General features: G+C 37.5%; 1 pseudogene; it reads left to right on the top strand.

Moving 5' to 3' along the window:
• Positions 1-13,040: 13,040 nt before the first annotated feature.
• Positions 13,041-13,905, top strand: LOC114084325 (mitochondrial nicotinamide adenine dinucleotide transporter SLC25A51-like; annotated as a pseudogene).
• Positions 13,906-16,261: the final 2,356 nt, after the last annotated feature.

Genomic DNA, 16,261 nt, shown 5'->3' with positions numbered 1-16,261 from the left:
TTTTTGACCTATTCTGTCAATCTGTCTTTCAATTTGAGAGATGATATGATTTACTTTCAATGCTATTATGAAAAGATGTCTATTACTTCTTACCATCTTGGTTTGTTTCTTATACATGATTTGGTCTTAAATTTCAATTAGTTAATTGTGCTTCTAAAATGTTTTATCAACTTGATATCCCTAGGGTTTATTCATGAGCTCTTCTTTGTTGAGTATAACTTTAGGTATGTTTGCAATGTTGGCTTAATGGTCATGAATTCTTTTAGTTTATCCTTACCATGGAAAAATTATTTCTTATTTGATTCTGAAATTTATCTTTGATATAGCAGTCTTGGCTGGATTCTTTTCTTTAAAATCTTGTAATATCTCATTCCAAACCCTCCTTGATTTAGGGTCTGAGTTCAGAAACCAAAATTGAGAATTATTAGTTTATCTCTAAATGTAACCTGATGGTTTTTCTTGCATCTTTTAAAATAATTTCCTTATTATCCTTGTTAGCCATTTTGATTATGATGTATCTTTGAGAGGTTTTTTTTTTTAATCTTATCTGGGTTTCCATATGCATTCTGTATGTAGATATCTATCTCATTTTTAGGGTTAAGTAGGTTTTCTGTTGTTATTTAACTGAAAAGGTTTCTAATGTCATTAATCTGTATCTCTAACTTCTCTTCTGTTTATTGACTCACATTTGTTTTTTTTTTCATGCTGTCCAATATTTTTTGTGCATTCTTATCATGTTTTCCCCCATTATTGTATACTGAATATTCAAGTTTATGTACCTTGTCTTCAATGCCTGAAGTTCTCTCTTTGAGGCCTGAACTTATATTTTCTGCCTAGTCTAATTGATTGGTAATAATTTCAAGTGAAAATTTTATTTGATACATTGTATGTTTCATTTCAGATCTGATTTTTTTTATTTAGTATTTCTATTTCCTTACTGAAATGGTCTTTTACCTAATTTATATGCTCCCTTAGTTAGTTTCTTAGATTTTCTTTTAGTTTACTGAATATTTTATTTTTCTTTTTTCTTTTTGTAGTTGTAGATGGACAGCACCACACAAAAATAAACAAATAAAACAAATGCAAGCTGTCCATCTAGGCAAGTGCTCAGCCATTGAGCTACAGCCCCAGCCCTCACTGCACTTTTTAATAATCAATTTTATGGCCTTTCTCTGTAATTAACCACTTTCATATGTGTGGTTTCCTTTATTGGGGTATCTTAAGTTGGGGGGTGGGAGAAATATTTGCCTATTTCCTAATATTTTCAGAAATTTCAGACTTAAGCATTTGTTGAGATGGATTCCTCTTATTTTTATGTATTTAGACAAGTAATTTAAAACAATTATTATTAAGACAATAAAGAACCTACTACATAAAATAGAACATAGGCAAGAACTGTTGAGCAATGTATAGTCAGGGATGGGAATTCTAAGAGAGAACCAAAAATTCAGCTACAATAATTAAGAAAATAGAAGAGTAAAATAAAATTAGAAGTGAAAGATGAAAACATAACAACTAATATCATAGAAATACAAAGCATCATAAGAGGTTATTATGAACAATTATATGACAAGAAAATGAATAACATAGAAGAAATACATTCTTAGGCACATAAATTCTATCAATACAGAATCATAATGAAATAGAATATCTGAACATATCAAAAGTAATAAGCAGATTGAATATTTAATACAAGTTTTCCAATTAAACCAAGATCATATTAAATTATTTATTGAATACTACATACAGAACATTTAAAGAACAAACATTAATACTTCTCAAATGGTTCCATAAGCTGAATAATGAGTGCTTCTAAACTCATAAGGCCATCATTCTCCTGGAATAAAATTCATACAAAGATATGAATAAAAATACAGGCCAATATCCATGATGCATATAGATGCAAAAATCTTCAACAAAATTCCTGAAAACAAAATCCAATGGTATGATAAAAAAGATCATATACTATAACCAATTGTTATATTCCTAATATACAATGAAGAATTAAAATATACAAATCACAAATATGATACAGCATTTTAAGTGAACTATGAATAAATTTTACATAATAATTCTATATATGAATAAAAGCATTTGACAAAATTTATGGTACAATAACAAATTAGGAGCTGAGTTGTGGCTCAGTGGTAGAGCATTTGCCTAGCATGGATGAGGCACTGTGTTCAATTCTCAGCACTGCCGCAGTCTGGCTGGGCACAATCAGGAGCCACTTGTCAAAAGAAACTAACTTTATTTTTAGAACCACACACGCCAAACAAAACAACCTCTCAGGAAAAACCCTCAGAGCCTCAACTGCCACCACCGGCTTTCCACAAGCCTCTCTCTCCCACAAGCTTCTCCCCACCTCCCACAATCCTCCTGCTCTTGAGGCCGATTGGCTGGGTCACGTGGGCGGAGCCAAAAAAGTCCCCCAATGAGCAGCTCCGTGGTCTGAAAGGGCAGGGAAACAGCCCAATGAGCATCACCGCAGAGGAGCCAATCAGCTAGATGTTGCTGGGGCCGCTGTGAGCCAATCATCAGCCGGCAGCTGGAAGTTTGCTGGGGCCCCTTCGGCTGTGGCTCTCAACATCTCCCCCTCTCTGTTTAAACAAAAAGCATGTGGCTTAGGGACCGTGCCTGCCTTAGGTTGTCCAATAGTACATATGGTCCTTACCTGTTAGGTTGGTACCATTGCAATTGGATCTTACCCGTCATTGACTACCGGTCCAATATACAGCCACACCTGTGGAGAGGTCTTTGTACCAGCGGGGGGGTGAGGTTCTTTGCCTCACCTCTGTTGGCCCCCAAATTTTAGCTGGACAATCATGACAAGCAGAAGGGAGGAAGATACACCAAGCCAATTGACGGCTCCTTTTGGAAAAATTGTACCACCGATGACATCATCAGCAAAAATACCCCAACACTACCACAAGTCGCTGCACCAACAGATAGTTCACAATGCATACAGGTGAGTTCACAATGTGTCCAGGCAAGTTCTGCAAGCAGTTCAGTGATGGCTATTGCAGAAGCTGTAGATTGGTTTTTGCCGCAGTCTGGCTGGGCACAATCAGGAGCCACTTGTCAAAAGAAACTAACTTTATTTTTAGAACCACACGCCAAACAAAACAGCCTCTCAGGAAAAACCCTCAGAGCCTCAACTGCCACCACGGGCTTTCCACAAGCCTCTCTCTCCCACACAAGCTTCTTTCCACCTCCCACAATCCTCCTGCTCTTGAGGCCGATTGGCTGGGTCACATGGGCGGAGCCAAAAAAGTCCCCCAATGAGCAGCTCCGTGGTCTGAAAGGGCAGGGAAACAGTCCAATGAGCATCACCGCAGAGGAGCCAATCAGCTAGATGTTGCTGGGGCCGCTGTGAGCCAATCATCAGCTGGCAGCTGGAAGTTTGCTGGCAGCTGGAAGTTTGCTGGGGCCCCTTCGGCTGTGGCTCTCAACATCTCCCCCTCTCTGTTTAAACAACAAGCAATGTGGCTTAGGGACCGTGTCTGTTAGGCAGTCCAATTCAACATATGGTCCTTACCCGTCATCGGATGAACTGACCTCTAGGCGTCAGCCTCCTGTCTTAGGTTGGTACCACTGTTATTGGATCATACCCGTCACTGACTACCGGTCCAGCATACAGCTATACTTGTGGATAGGCCTTTGCACCAGCGGAGGGTGAGGTTCTTTGCCTCACCTCTGTTGGCCCCCAAATTTTAGACCATCACTAGTAGAGGAGGACGCAAAATGCCATGACATTAAGCCAATTGAGGGCTCCTTTGAAAAATTGTACCACCGGTGACATCATCAGCAAAAATACCCCAACACTACCACAAGTCGCTGCACCAACAGATAGTTCACAATGCATACAGGTGAGCTCACAATGTGTCCAGGCAAGTTCTGCAAGCAGTTCAGTGATGGCTATTGTAGAAGCTGTAGATTGGTTTTATCTTTGACTTCACCAGCACTGGGATGAAGATAGGAATTCTGGCAATAATGGCTAAAGAAAAAATTATGTAACATCACAGAAGGCACTAAAAGAAAACAATTTTCTTAACAATTTACATTGTCTTCACCGGCACTGGGATGAAGATAGGAATTCTGGCAATAATGGCTAAAGAAAAAATTATGTAACATTACAGAAGGCACTAAAATAAAACAATTTTCTTAACAATTTACATTATCTTTAAGAGAATTATTAAATATAATGAAAAGGAAAGGTGAAAGTAAACAAACAGATCTGTTAACCTTCTTTTTTGTTTACATATTAAAACAATCCTCAACAGTTGTTTACCCAATTTAAATTAAACCATATAAATCACGTGAAAAAAAATATTTGGATCCATTTTATCATGAGCGCTCATCATATATGATATATGGACATACGTACATTCAAACATATAACACAAAACACAAGTGTGCACACATAATATAATACATACAACACATAACATTATAGTAAAGGCCTTATAACTTTTTACAGGTGAAATCTCCATTGCAATGTTTAAAAACTCTATAGTCAAAAAATAGAACTGATCAGCAAAACATTAACCTAGGTCTGTATGAGCTCAAAAAACAAAATAGAACTTCATGATATGGCAAAGGGCAATAATAAAATAGATATTGAAAAAAGCATCCTGGTTCTGTTGCAGATGTAAGAATAGCCAAACTGGAGTTTTGGATATCAGTTGTTATGGATTTGAGCCAAATCATCTTCTTTTTGGTCTGTAGAAATCGCTTTAGTTAATCTTTCTGGAATCCAAATCGGCTGCTGTTCTCCCTGTGGAAACACATAAACAGACCCCCGACTCCAGACAATCATTGGGTCAGGACCTTGGTTAATCTCTCTGGAATCCAAATCGGCTGCTGTTCTCCCTGTGGAAACACACAAACAGACCCCCGACTCCAGACAATTACTGGGTCAGGACCTTTCCATTGTCCTGTTAGAATATCCTTCCAAAGTACCTTGGACTTATGTACATTTTTTGGACACATATGCCTTTCCGCAGCACTAAGTCCTGATGAATCCAAATTTAAAAAGTTTAGAGTAAAAAGTGTTATTTTAAGTTTATCTTTGGGGAATATATACCCCTTCCCAATTCCTTCTTTTTGCTTTAATAAGTACATTTTAATAGTTTGATGAGCTCTTTCAACTATGCCTTGTCCCTGTGGATTGTATGGGATTCCTGTTATATGAGTAATGCCAAATGTTGAGCAAAATTGTTTAAAAGAGGTAGAAGTATAACCAGGGTCATTATCCGTTTTTAACTGTTTTGGAACACCCACAGTGGCAAAATTTTGTAAGCAATGAGCTATAACATCTTTAGTTTTTTCTCTGGCATGAAGAGAGCCCATCAAAAATCCAGAAGAAGTATCAACTGTAACATGCAAATATTTTAATTTTCCAAATTCTGGCAAGTGTGTGACGTCCATCTGCCAAATATGGTTAGGTATCAATCCTCTAGGATTGACTCCAAGATTAACTTGTGGTAAAAAGGTCACACAATTTTGACATTGTTTTATTATTTGTCTAGCTTGTTCCTTAGTTATTTTAAAACGCTTTTGTAAAGTATTAGCATTGACATGGAACTTTTTATGAAAATTTATAGCTTCTTCTAGTGTAGAGAAAATATGTATGTCATGTGTAGTTTTATCTGCTAAATCATTGCCCAAACTAAGGGCTCCAGGCAATCCTGTATGTGCCCTGATATGTCCTATAAAGAATGGATCTTTTCTGTCCCAGATTAGACTTTGTATAGTGGAAAGCAAAGAGAAAACAGTAGAAGAAGGGGAAATCCTACCAGCATCTTCAAGAGATACTATAGCATTAACTACATACTGACTATCAGAAAATAAATTAAATACAGAATCTTTAAACATCACAAAAGCTTGTAAAACTGCATTAAGCTCTACCTTTTGAGCTGATTGTTTGGGTACTAAAAATGTAAAAGTTTGATCGGGGTAACTACTGCTGCTGTACCATTATTTGACCCATCAGTGAATATATTTGGAGCATTCATGATAGGTGTTTTTCTTGTCATTTTTGGAAAAATTACAGGATGCAATGACCAAAAAGACAATAAAGGATTAGATGGTAAGTGGTTATCAAATGAAACATTAGATTTGCACATGATTATTGCCCAAGTATTTAACTCATTAGCTAACTCATCAATTTTATTCATAGTATATGGAGTAATAATTTTATTGGGAGAAATTCCAAACACTCCCTTTGCTGCTTTTATTCCTTTGAGTATTAATTGTCCTACAGCCTCAGGATACCTAGTAAGAATAGTGTTAGGAGAATAAGATAAATGTATCCATAATAATGGACCTTCTTGCCAAAATACTCCTGTAGGAATATTTTTTGTTGGTAGTACAATAAATAATAAAGGCAAACTTATATCAATTCTATCCAAATGCATATTTTCCATATATGTTTCAATGATTTTTAATGCCTTTCTTGCTTCAGGCGTTAACATTCGGGGTGAATTTGGATCTGATGGACCTTTTAGGATATCAAATAAAGGTCCCAACTCTCCTGTTGGTATACCTAAATAAGGCCTTATCCAATTTATGTCTCCTAATAACTTTTGAAAGTCATTAAGTGATTTGAGTTGATCTACTCGTATTTGAATTTTTGGTGGACGGACCATGGTTGAGGATAATAGAACTCCTAAATAATTAATTGGAAAATTTAATTGTACTTTATCTATTGCTATCTCTAGATTATAATTTTTTAATAAGTTTGTAAGTGTGGCATAACATTCTAGCAATGTGTTTTTATCTTTGTGTGCTAATAATACATCATCCATATAGTGAAATATTTGTAGTTCAGGATTTTGATTTCTAAGTGGCTGGATTGCTTTGTTAACATAAATTTGACACATAGTTGGGCTGTTAGCCATCCCTTGAGGGAGTACTTTCCATTCATATCTCTGATCAGGACCTTCATGATTCAGTGCAGGGATAGTAAATGCAAAACGTGGACTATCCTCAGGATGAATTGGAATTGAAAAAAAAACAATCTTTAATATCTATAACTAAAACATACCAGGTTTTTGGCAAAGCAGACAACTGAGGAATCCCTGACTGAGCAGGTCCCATAATAACCATCTCATTATTAATGGCTCTTAAATCTTGCAATAATCTCCATTTACCAGATTTCTTTTTGATGACAAAAATGGGAGTATTATGGGGAGATACAGAAGGTTGTATATGTCCTTCCGCTAATTGTTGTTTGACCAGGTCATGGGCTGCTTGTATCTTTTCTTTAGTCAGGGGCCACTGAGGAACCCATACTGGTCTTTCTGATTTCCAAGTAATTTTTATTGTCTCAGTGGCCCTTTCTGAAAATCCAACCCATGTCTTTCTGTTCCTTGATCTATTTGTATTGGTGCTGCTATACCTTGTTCTTGTTTTTCTAATCTTTTTCCTTTCCTAAAACCTTGTCTAGTCATAATAGTGGGTGCATTTTGGTTGATGTTATTTGTTAATGTCAAACCTAATTGATCTAGGACATCTCGTCCCCATAAATTTACGGGAAGATGATCCAATACATATGGCTGTATAGTTCCTTCACATCCTTCAGGATCCTTCCAATCTAATACCATTGCACTTCTATGGGGATTATTTGCCACTCCTAGGCCTCGAAGCGTTTGAGTGGCTTGTTGTAATGGCCAATGTTTTGGCCATTCTTGACGAGAGATGATGCTAAGGTCTGCACCTGTATCCAGTAGCCCATTAAATTCATGTCCTTGAATATTTAGTTTTAGCATGGGGCGAGAATCTAAATTTAAAGAAAGCATAGCCCAATCTACACCTGTGGAGCCTAATCCCTTGGAACCTCTTTCTACAGTACGACTGGAAAATTTATCATGTAGGCTGGGTATTATTAGTAACTGTGCTATTCTATCTCCTGGTGAAATTACTGATATACCCTTTGGAGAACTGGCTATAATTTTTATTTCACCTTCATAAACGGGATCAATTACCCCAGGACTTATCATAAGTCCTTTTAGAGTAGAAGAGCTGCGTCCCAATAATAAGCCTACTGTTCCTTTGGGAAGAGGTCCTTTCACCCCTGTGGGAATGATTTGAACTCCCATCTCTGGAGTTAGTACTGCTCTGGCGGAGGCGCAGATGTCCAACCCTGCGCTTCCTTTGGTTTGTCTGATGAGGGATCTGATGGACAATGTGTCCTGGGCACTACCCTGATGGGGTTGCTGGGTTCCTCCAGTGCTCCGTATATTTGTGGTTTGGGGCCCCGGAGCATTGGGCCCCCCTGTCCATTTTTTGGCAATGGAGCCCGATGCCTTTCTCCATGATATCGTGGATAAACACCTGGTCCTTGTTCGTTTTTTGATAATGGAGTACCCTCTATGGTGGTTTGAGAACGGCATTCATTAGCCCAATGTCTCCCTCTACGGCATTGTGGGCAAATACCTGGTATTCTACTCCTTTGATACCTAGTTTTGTTAAACCCTCCTCCAATGGGGCAATTCCTTTTAAAATGTCCTGTTTGTTCACAATTGTAGCATGTTCTTGGCCTGGCATCTAAAGCCTGTTTTACTGCAGCTGCCACAATTTGCCCTTGTTCATTAATGTCTCTGGCATCTAAAGCCTGTTTTACTGCAGCTGCTACGACTTGCTCTTGTTCATTAATGTCTCTACATAATTTAATATATGTGTTTAAATCTTCATGTTTCCATGGTCTAATGATATCTCTGCACCAACGATTCGCTTGCTCATAAGCCAGGTGTTTTAGTAATGGCATTGCTTGTTCTGTATTCCCAAAAACTCTGGTAGCTGTTTGAATAAGCCTATCTACAAATTCAGCATAAGGTTCATTAGCTCCTTGTATTACCTTAGATAATTGACCTTGTAAACCTCCATGTCCTTGTAAAGTCTTCCATGCCTTAATTGCATCTGCAGCAATTTGTGCGTATACGCCAGGATCATATGCAATTTGTTGCTGCTGATCCTCAGAAGGTCCCTTTCCTAACAACATATCTAGATTTCTCTGAGGATAACCAGCTGCTGCATTTCGCCTAGCCGTCTCCTTGCAAAATTCCTCATTGGCAACCTTCCATAACAGGTATTGTCCTCCATTTAGCACAGCTTTACACATATTAGCCCAATCTGCTGGCATCATGTTCAAGTTGTTAATGGATTCGACCATGCTTACAGTGAAGGGTGCTTGAGGACCATAGGTTGTTACAGCCTCTTTTTAGCTGCTTCACTGTTTTGAAATTTAAAACTTGGTAAAATCGCTGCCCTCCTGCCTCAAATACAGGGCATGCTAATATTTGAGATCTTGTCTCAGGATCCCAACTATCAACTGTGGGGGTTGGGGACCTCCCAGCATATGGAGGTGGCCTTGTTAGTTGGACACTTACGTCCTCTGGTGATAGAAAGGTGTTAGTAGCAGTCTCCTGTTGTAACTTTCCCCCTGATGGCTTTTTCTGTTTTACACTTTCTTTCTCTGTCTGACTAACTTGAAAGGCCTTCTCTTTTACTTGAATCTTTTCCTCTGTCTGACTAGCTTGAGAGGCCTTCTCTTTTACTTGAATCTTTTCCTCTGTCTGACTAGCTTGAGAGGCCTTCTCTTTTACTTGAATCATTATGTCTTCTCCTTCCTCTACCATTGTCTGAACTGAAGGCTTTGGACTAAGCAAACAAGATATGAACGTCCACAATGGCAATGTGCCAACTGGCAGAGTCCCTGGGCTTTTCTTTTCTATTCTTTTTAAATCTTCACCATGATGGTTCCATTGTGATATATTTAACAACTCCTCCTTAAAAAGCCATGGGCTACATTTTTGTATTGTATCAACGTATACCCTGATTGTTCTTGATTTTACTGAGATGCCTCCTTCCTCTAACAATTTACTTAACACTCTTTCAGTTTGTTTTTTTACTAATTTCTGATCCCATATTTCTACTATAATACAACCCAACAAGATAACGCCTAACAAAACTGAAACAGAGTGAAACAAAATTGGAACAACACAAAATCATTATAATAGCCTCCTGAAATGTCCATCCGTCCTTTCTCCCTATCTGTTCCTCAGATGTGAGCGGTTTTTCTTCCATCTTACACATCTCCAGGGACAGGCAACTTAAAACAAAAGTGAAACAAAATAACAAAAGAGGAATCTTAAAATGGCTACCCATCCTCTCGCCCTGCCCTCAGGGGCGAGCAGTTTCACTTACCCTCAGTCGCTCCCCGTGCGGCCCATCAAATGCCACAGTCTGGCTGGGCACAATCAGGAGCCACTTGTCAAAAGAAACTAACTTTATTTTTAGAACCACACACGCCAAACAAAACAACCTCTCAGGAAAAACCCTCAGAGCCTCAACTACCACCACCGGCTTTCCACAAGCCTCTCTCTCCCACAAGCTTCTCCCCACCTCCCACAATCCTCCTGCTCTTGAGGCCGATTGGCTGGGTCACGTGGGCGGAGCCAAAAAAGTCCCCCAATGAGCAGCTCCGTGGTCTGAAAGGGCAGGGAAACAGCCCAATGAGCATCACCGCAGAGGAGCCAATCAGCTAGATGTTGCTGGGGCCACTGTGAGCCAATCATCAGCCAGCAGCTGGAAGTTTGCTGGGGCCCCTTCGGCTGTGGCTCTCAACACAGCACCACCTATAAATAAATAATAAAATAAAGTTCCATCAACAACTAAAAACATATTTAAAAATACTCAGCAAATTAGATATAGAAAAAATGAAGCTCAATACAAAAAGGCAAAACATGAGAAGTCCACAGCTAACATCATGGCAAAGTGAAAATTTGAAAGCTTTTCTTCTAAGATTAGAAACAAGACAAAGGTGCTCATTCTCACCAATTTTATTCAGTGTAGCACTGGAAGACTTTAGTAGAATGATTACACAAGTAAAGAATAAAAATGATCCACACTGGAATGTGAAAAGTTAAATCATGCCTGTTTATAATTATCTTATATATTTAATAATCTAAGATTTACATGAATAAGAATATTAGAAAAAATGAATTCAGTGATATGGCAATATTGATGTAGTAGTCAACTTTCAATTGCTTATAAAAAAAAACCTATGAAAATCAGCATAGAGGAGGAATATTTATTTTGTCTCAGGGTTTTAGAAAAAGGTTTCCTCTATGGTCGACTAGCTCCATTGTTTCTGGGTCTGTGGTTAGGTTGTACATCATGGTGGAATGGCATGGCAGAGCAAATCTGTGTACCTAATTGTAGCCAGGTAACAGAGAGAAAGAAAGACAAAAAGAAAGACACGAAAGAAGGGGTCAGGGACAATATATATCCTTCCAGGTTGAATATATCAGTGACCTACTTCCTCTGACTAGGCCCAAACTCCTAAAACATCTTTTAATAATTTAATCACATTATGAATCTATCAATGGATTATACATAGATATAATACAATCCTTATCAAAGTTCTAATGCCATTTTTCATAGAAATAGTAAAAGTGACCTAAAATTTCATGTAACTACAAATGACATAATAGCTAAAGCAATACTGAGCAAAAAGAATGAAGCTGGAAGCATCACAAAATTGGATTTCAACATACACTAATAACATTATAGTAATTAAAATAGCATGATGGTGGTATAAAAATATGCTTTCAGAATAACTGAACAAAATAGTGAGCCTAAAAGTAAACCTACATATCTATGGTCAACTGATGTTAAACAAAGGTGTCAAGCACAAACAACAGGGAAAGGAAACCTCTTCAATAAATAGTGTTGTGTTATACTGGATACCCTCATATAGAGGAAAGAAACATGACATTGTCTCACTCTATTTAATAAGCTTAAAATAAATGGCATATGACGTAAATGTAAGATCTGAAAATCCAAATATGTTAGAAGAAAATATCATAAAAAATCTCCATTAAGTTATGAGCAATGATATTTTGAGTATGAACTCAAAGGAACAAACAATTAGAACAGCTACTCTGGAAAAAGTATGGATATTCCTCAGAAAATTCAACAATAGAACTAACATGATCACACAATTCTACTTCTTAGCATATATCCAAAGGAAATGAATCAGTATGCTGAAGTGATATTTGTACTTTCATGTTCATTGCAGCATTATTTACAACAGATAACATGTGGAGTCAGTCTTACCTTAGTGTCTTTCAATTGATAAAGAAGTCTGTCTCTGTCCCCTCCCCAACACCAGTATAGAATTCAGCCTTAAAAATTATCAAGGAAGGGCTTAGGGAATAGGGTCAGGCGCCTACAGCCTTGGAAATTCAGTTATCAAAATTGACTCCAGAAGAAAAAACCTGACAAACCAGTAACAGTGGAAGAATTTGGGAAAGATGGGAAAAAGCTATTATCTCTCTTGCCACCAGGCTCAGCTGGTATCACAGGTTAAAAAAAAAATCTTTAAAAAAATTTTTTTTATTAGTTGCTCAAAACATTACAATGATCTTGACATATCATACATTTGATTCAAGTGGGGTACATAATCTTAATCTTATTTTTCCACGTGTACAGATTGCAGGATCACATTGGTTATACAGCCACATTTATACATAGGGCCATACTAGTGTCCTTGCTGCCCTTCCTATCCCCCCTCCCCTGCCCTCCCCTCTTTCTACCCAATCTACTGTGACACATTTCTCTCTCTTTTTTCTTCCCCCTCACACCATCTTATATGTAATTTTGCATAACAATGAGGGTCTCCTACCATCTTCCGTGCAATTCCCGTTCTCTCTCCCTTTCCCTCCCACCTCTCGTCCCTATTTAATGGTAATCTTCTTCTTATGCTCTTCCTCCCTGCTCTGTTTTGAGTCACCCCCCTTATATCAAAGAAGACATTCTGCATTTGTTTTTTAGGGATTGGCTAGCTTCACTTAGCATAATCTGCTCTAATGCCATCCATTTCCCTGCAAATGCCATGATTTTGTTGTTTTTTAGTGCTGAGTAATATTCCATTGTGTATAAATGCTACATTTTTTAAATCCATTCATCTATTGAAGGGCATCTGGGTTTGTTCCACAGGAAATCTTTCATGAAGAAGAAAGATCTTAAGCAACATGATAGATTCAGAAGCTCATGAAAAGAGGCCACTGATCCTTACATCTTCAAAACAAGACATCTCACCTCATATTACAAATGTTGGTGGGATGAAGCCTTACTTGTACAGCTGCTGTGCAGTTTTCAACAATGTAGCCATCACAATTATCTTTTCTTGGAATCACAATCATGATGCAGTGCTTCAGTTGAGGAGGGATGGATTTAGAAACTTGTATTGTGGAATCCTTCCACCATTAATGTAGAAAACAACCACCTTGGTACCTATGTTTGTGCTTTATAAGGATTTCTGTTGCCTTTTCCAAAAGCATATCAATTCCCCCAGAGTTTGCAACACGTGGCGTGGCAGCAATACTTGTAAGGAGAACAGAAGCCATTTTCACTCAATTGGAAAGAGTTCAGACATTGCTTCAACACCACAACCATCATGAAAAGTTCACAAACACTTATCAGGCTTTCAGGGCACTGAAATGCCATGGAATTGGAGTATTATTGAGGTTGGTGCTCATTCTTTTCCATAATAGATTCAGCATTGTCCTTTTCTTTGGTCTCCAAGGTCCCATTAAGGAGTACCTGCCCAATGAAATGACTCACAGTGCTCATTTGGTCAATGACTTTATCTGTGGAGGTCTATTGGGTGCCATGTTGGGATTCTTGATTTTTCCAGTTAATGTTTTTAAAACTCACATACAGTCTCAACTTTGTGGGGAATTTCAGTCTTTCCCCAAGGTTTTCAAAACAATCTCACTAGAATGGGACAGGAAACTGAAAAATCTTTCCAGAGGTGCCCATCTGAATTGCCATCTGCCTCTCATCTCTTGGGGCATAATCAGTGCTACTTCTGAGTTCTTGTTAAAGGTTATATGAGAAAAGTCATTGGTGAAGTGACATTTATCAACTAAATAAACTTGTTCTTAATTGGCTCAAAGTATAAGTTGGTGTCACTAAATCCAAGCTGTATAAATTATGGGCAAGGGTAATTTCCTTAAGCCTCAACAACAAAAATAAAAACAATAAAAAGTTTCAGTAGGAAAACAATCACCAAGGAAGTTGGTTTTACATGTTCTTATCCCCCAACATGATATGTGAAATAATGCATATGTCAATTATCTCTATTTAGCTATTCTTCAACATTAACATATCTCAAAAACCATGTTGTATACAATAAATGCATATATAAATTTATAATTTATGTTTATTATTTAAAAATTTAAAAATATAACTAAGAAAATAAAAGAGTAATACAATGTTTTTTTTTTTTTAAAAGATGATATGCAGGTGGAGTCGTGGTGTATGCCTATAATCCCAGCATCTCAGGAGGCTGAAGTAGGAGGATTATAAATTCAAAGTCACCTTCAGCAACCTAGTGAGGCCCTAAGCAACTTATTGACACCCTGTTTTATAAATAAAAGTAAAATAAAATAAAATGGGCTGAGGATGTCAGATGTAACTAGATGATAAGCACCTCTGGGTTCAGCCCCCAGTAACCTCTCAAAATATGTGGCAAATAAGCATATGAAAATATGCTCTACATTGTATGTCATAAGTAAAATGAAAATTAATACAAAATCAAAACAACTGTAAGATATCTCTTCAAATATATTAAAATGGCCCATACCCAGAGCATTGACAGTAACACATCCTAGTAGAGATGTGGACAACAAGTCTTGCCCACCTCCCACATGGGCAATGATATTTGGGGTTCCTCTGTGTGAAGCGGGCTGGCTGCAAAATAAAGCTAAGAAAAGAAGGTGGAAAAAACCACACTACACAGAAAGCAATTTTGAAAAGTGGGGTGGGATGGCTCTTTAACCTTAGTAGTTGAACTTCCACACTGGGAAGAGAGAGAGAGAGAGCTCGTGTTTGCTTTATTATATAAGGGGAAACTTCGAAGGTTTTCCATAGAATGTTCTTCTGCCAAATAAGGTAGAAGTGGGATGTCCAGGCCCAATGGGTCACGCTCAATTCTGGAGCTATGAGAGCAGCCTTCCTAGCCCAGTGAAAACTGAGATCATGTTCATTGTGTAATCCATTATTGGAAGGAGCCAAAAATGACTTGAAATACCAAACTAAAATCTCCTAGGCTCAAGGCCAAGTGAAGATGCTAAATAGCTCAGGAGTGGCTTCCCACAAACAAGAACTCTCATTCATTCTGGTGTGAATGCAAAAAGTAAACTCATATTCAAAACAGTTTAGTAGTTTATTTCAAAACTAAACATATTCTTAGCTAGCAACCAGTAATTATGCTCCTTAGAACTTACGCAAAACTGTTGAAAATCTACTCACAAAAAATCCTACACACATTTATAGAAACTTTATTTGATAATGCTAATATTAGGAAGCAATAAAGTTGTCCTTCAGTAGACAATTGCTTAAATAAACTGTGGTACATCAACACAATAGAATAGTATTGATTCTAAAAGGAAATGAGTATCAAGCCATGAAATATGAAACATAAATTTAAATTAGTAATTGAATGTATTGATTTCAAACCCAGAAATTACAAGACAGAGAGAGTGGAACAGGCAGTACACAGTGGAATACAATGTAGTGAAATCACTCTATATGGTGTTACAATGGTGGATATATGTTGTCATATATCTTTGAAAACTCATCAAGTATACAATACCAAGGGTGAACTCTATTGCAATCTATGAACTTGGGGGATAAAGATGTGTTAGTGTAGTTTCATCAACTAAAATAAATATTCCACTCATAATGGATGATGATAGTGTGGGATATTATGCATATCTATAGATGGGTTTTATAGGAACATTGCAGTTTCTATTCATTTGGGTGTAAACCTAAAACTGCTCTACAAAATAAATTTTATTAAAAACAACAAATATATGAATAAATGTTAAACATCCCCAGCAATTCGAGAAATGCAAATTAAAGCTATACTGAGATTCTACCTTACTCCAGTCAGAATGGCAATTATTAAGACAACAAGTAAGCAACAATAAATGTTGATGAGGATGTCGGGGAAAAGGCTCACTGATACATTGCTGGTAGGACTGCAAATTGGTGCAACCACTATGGAAAGTGGTATGGAGATTCCTCAAAAAACTTGGAATGGAACCACCATTTGATCAACTTATCCCACTCCTCAATATATACCCAAAGGATTTAAAATCAGCATACTTTAGTGACATGGCCACATCAATGTTTATAGCAGCTCAATTTACAATGCCTAAGCTATGGAACCAACCTTGGTGCCCTT

The sequence above is a fragment of the Marmota flaviventris genome, chromosome X (assembly GCF_047511675.1).
Source record: "Marmota flaviventris isolate mMarFla1 chromosome X, mMarFla1.hap1, whole genome shotgun sequence".
Taxonomy (NCBI): Eukaryota; Metazoa; Chordata; class Mammalia; order Rodentia; family Sciuridae; genus Marmota; species Marmota flaviventris.
This window is presented reverse-complemented; position numbering and strand designations above follow the sequence as displayed.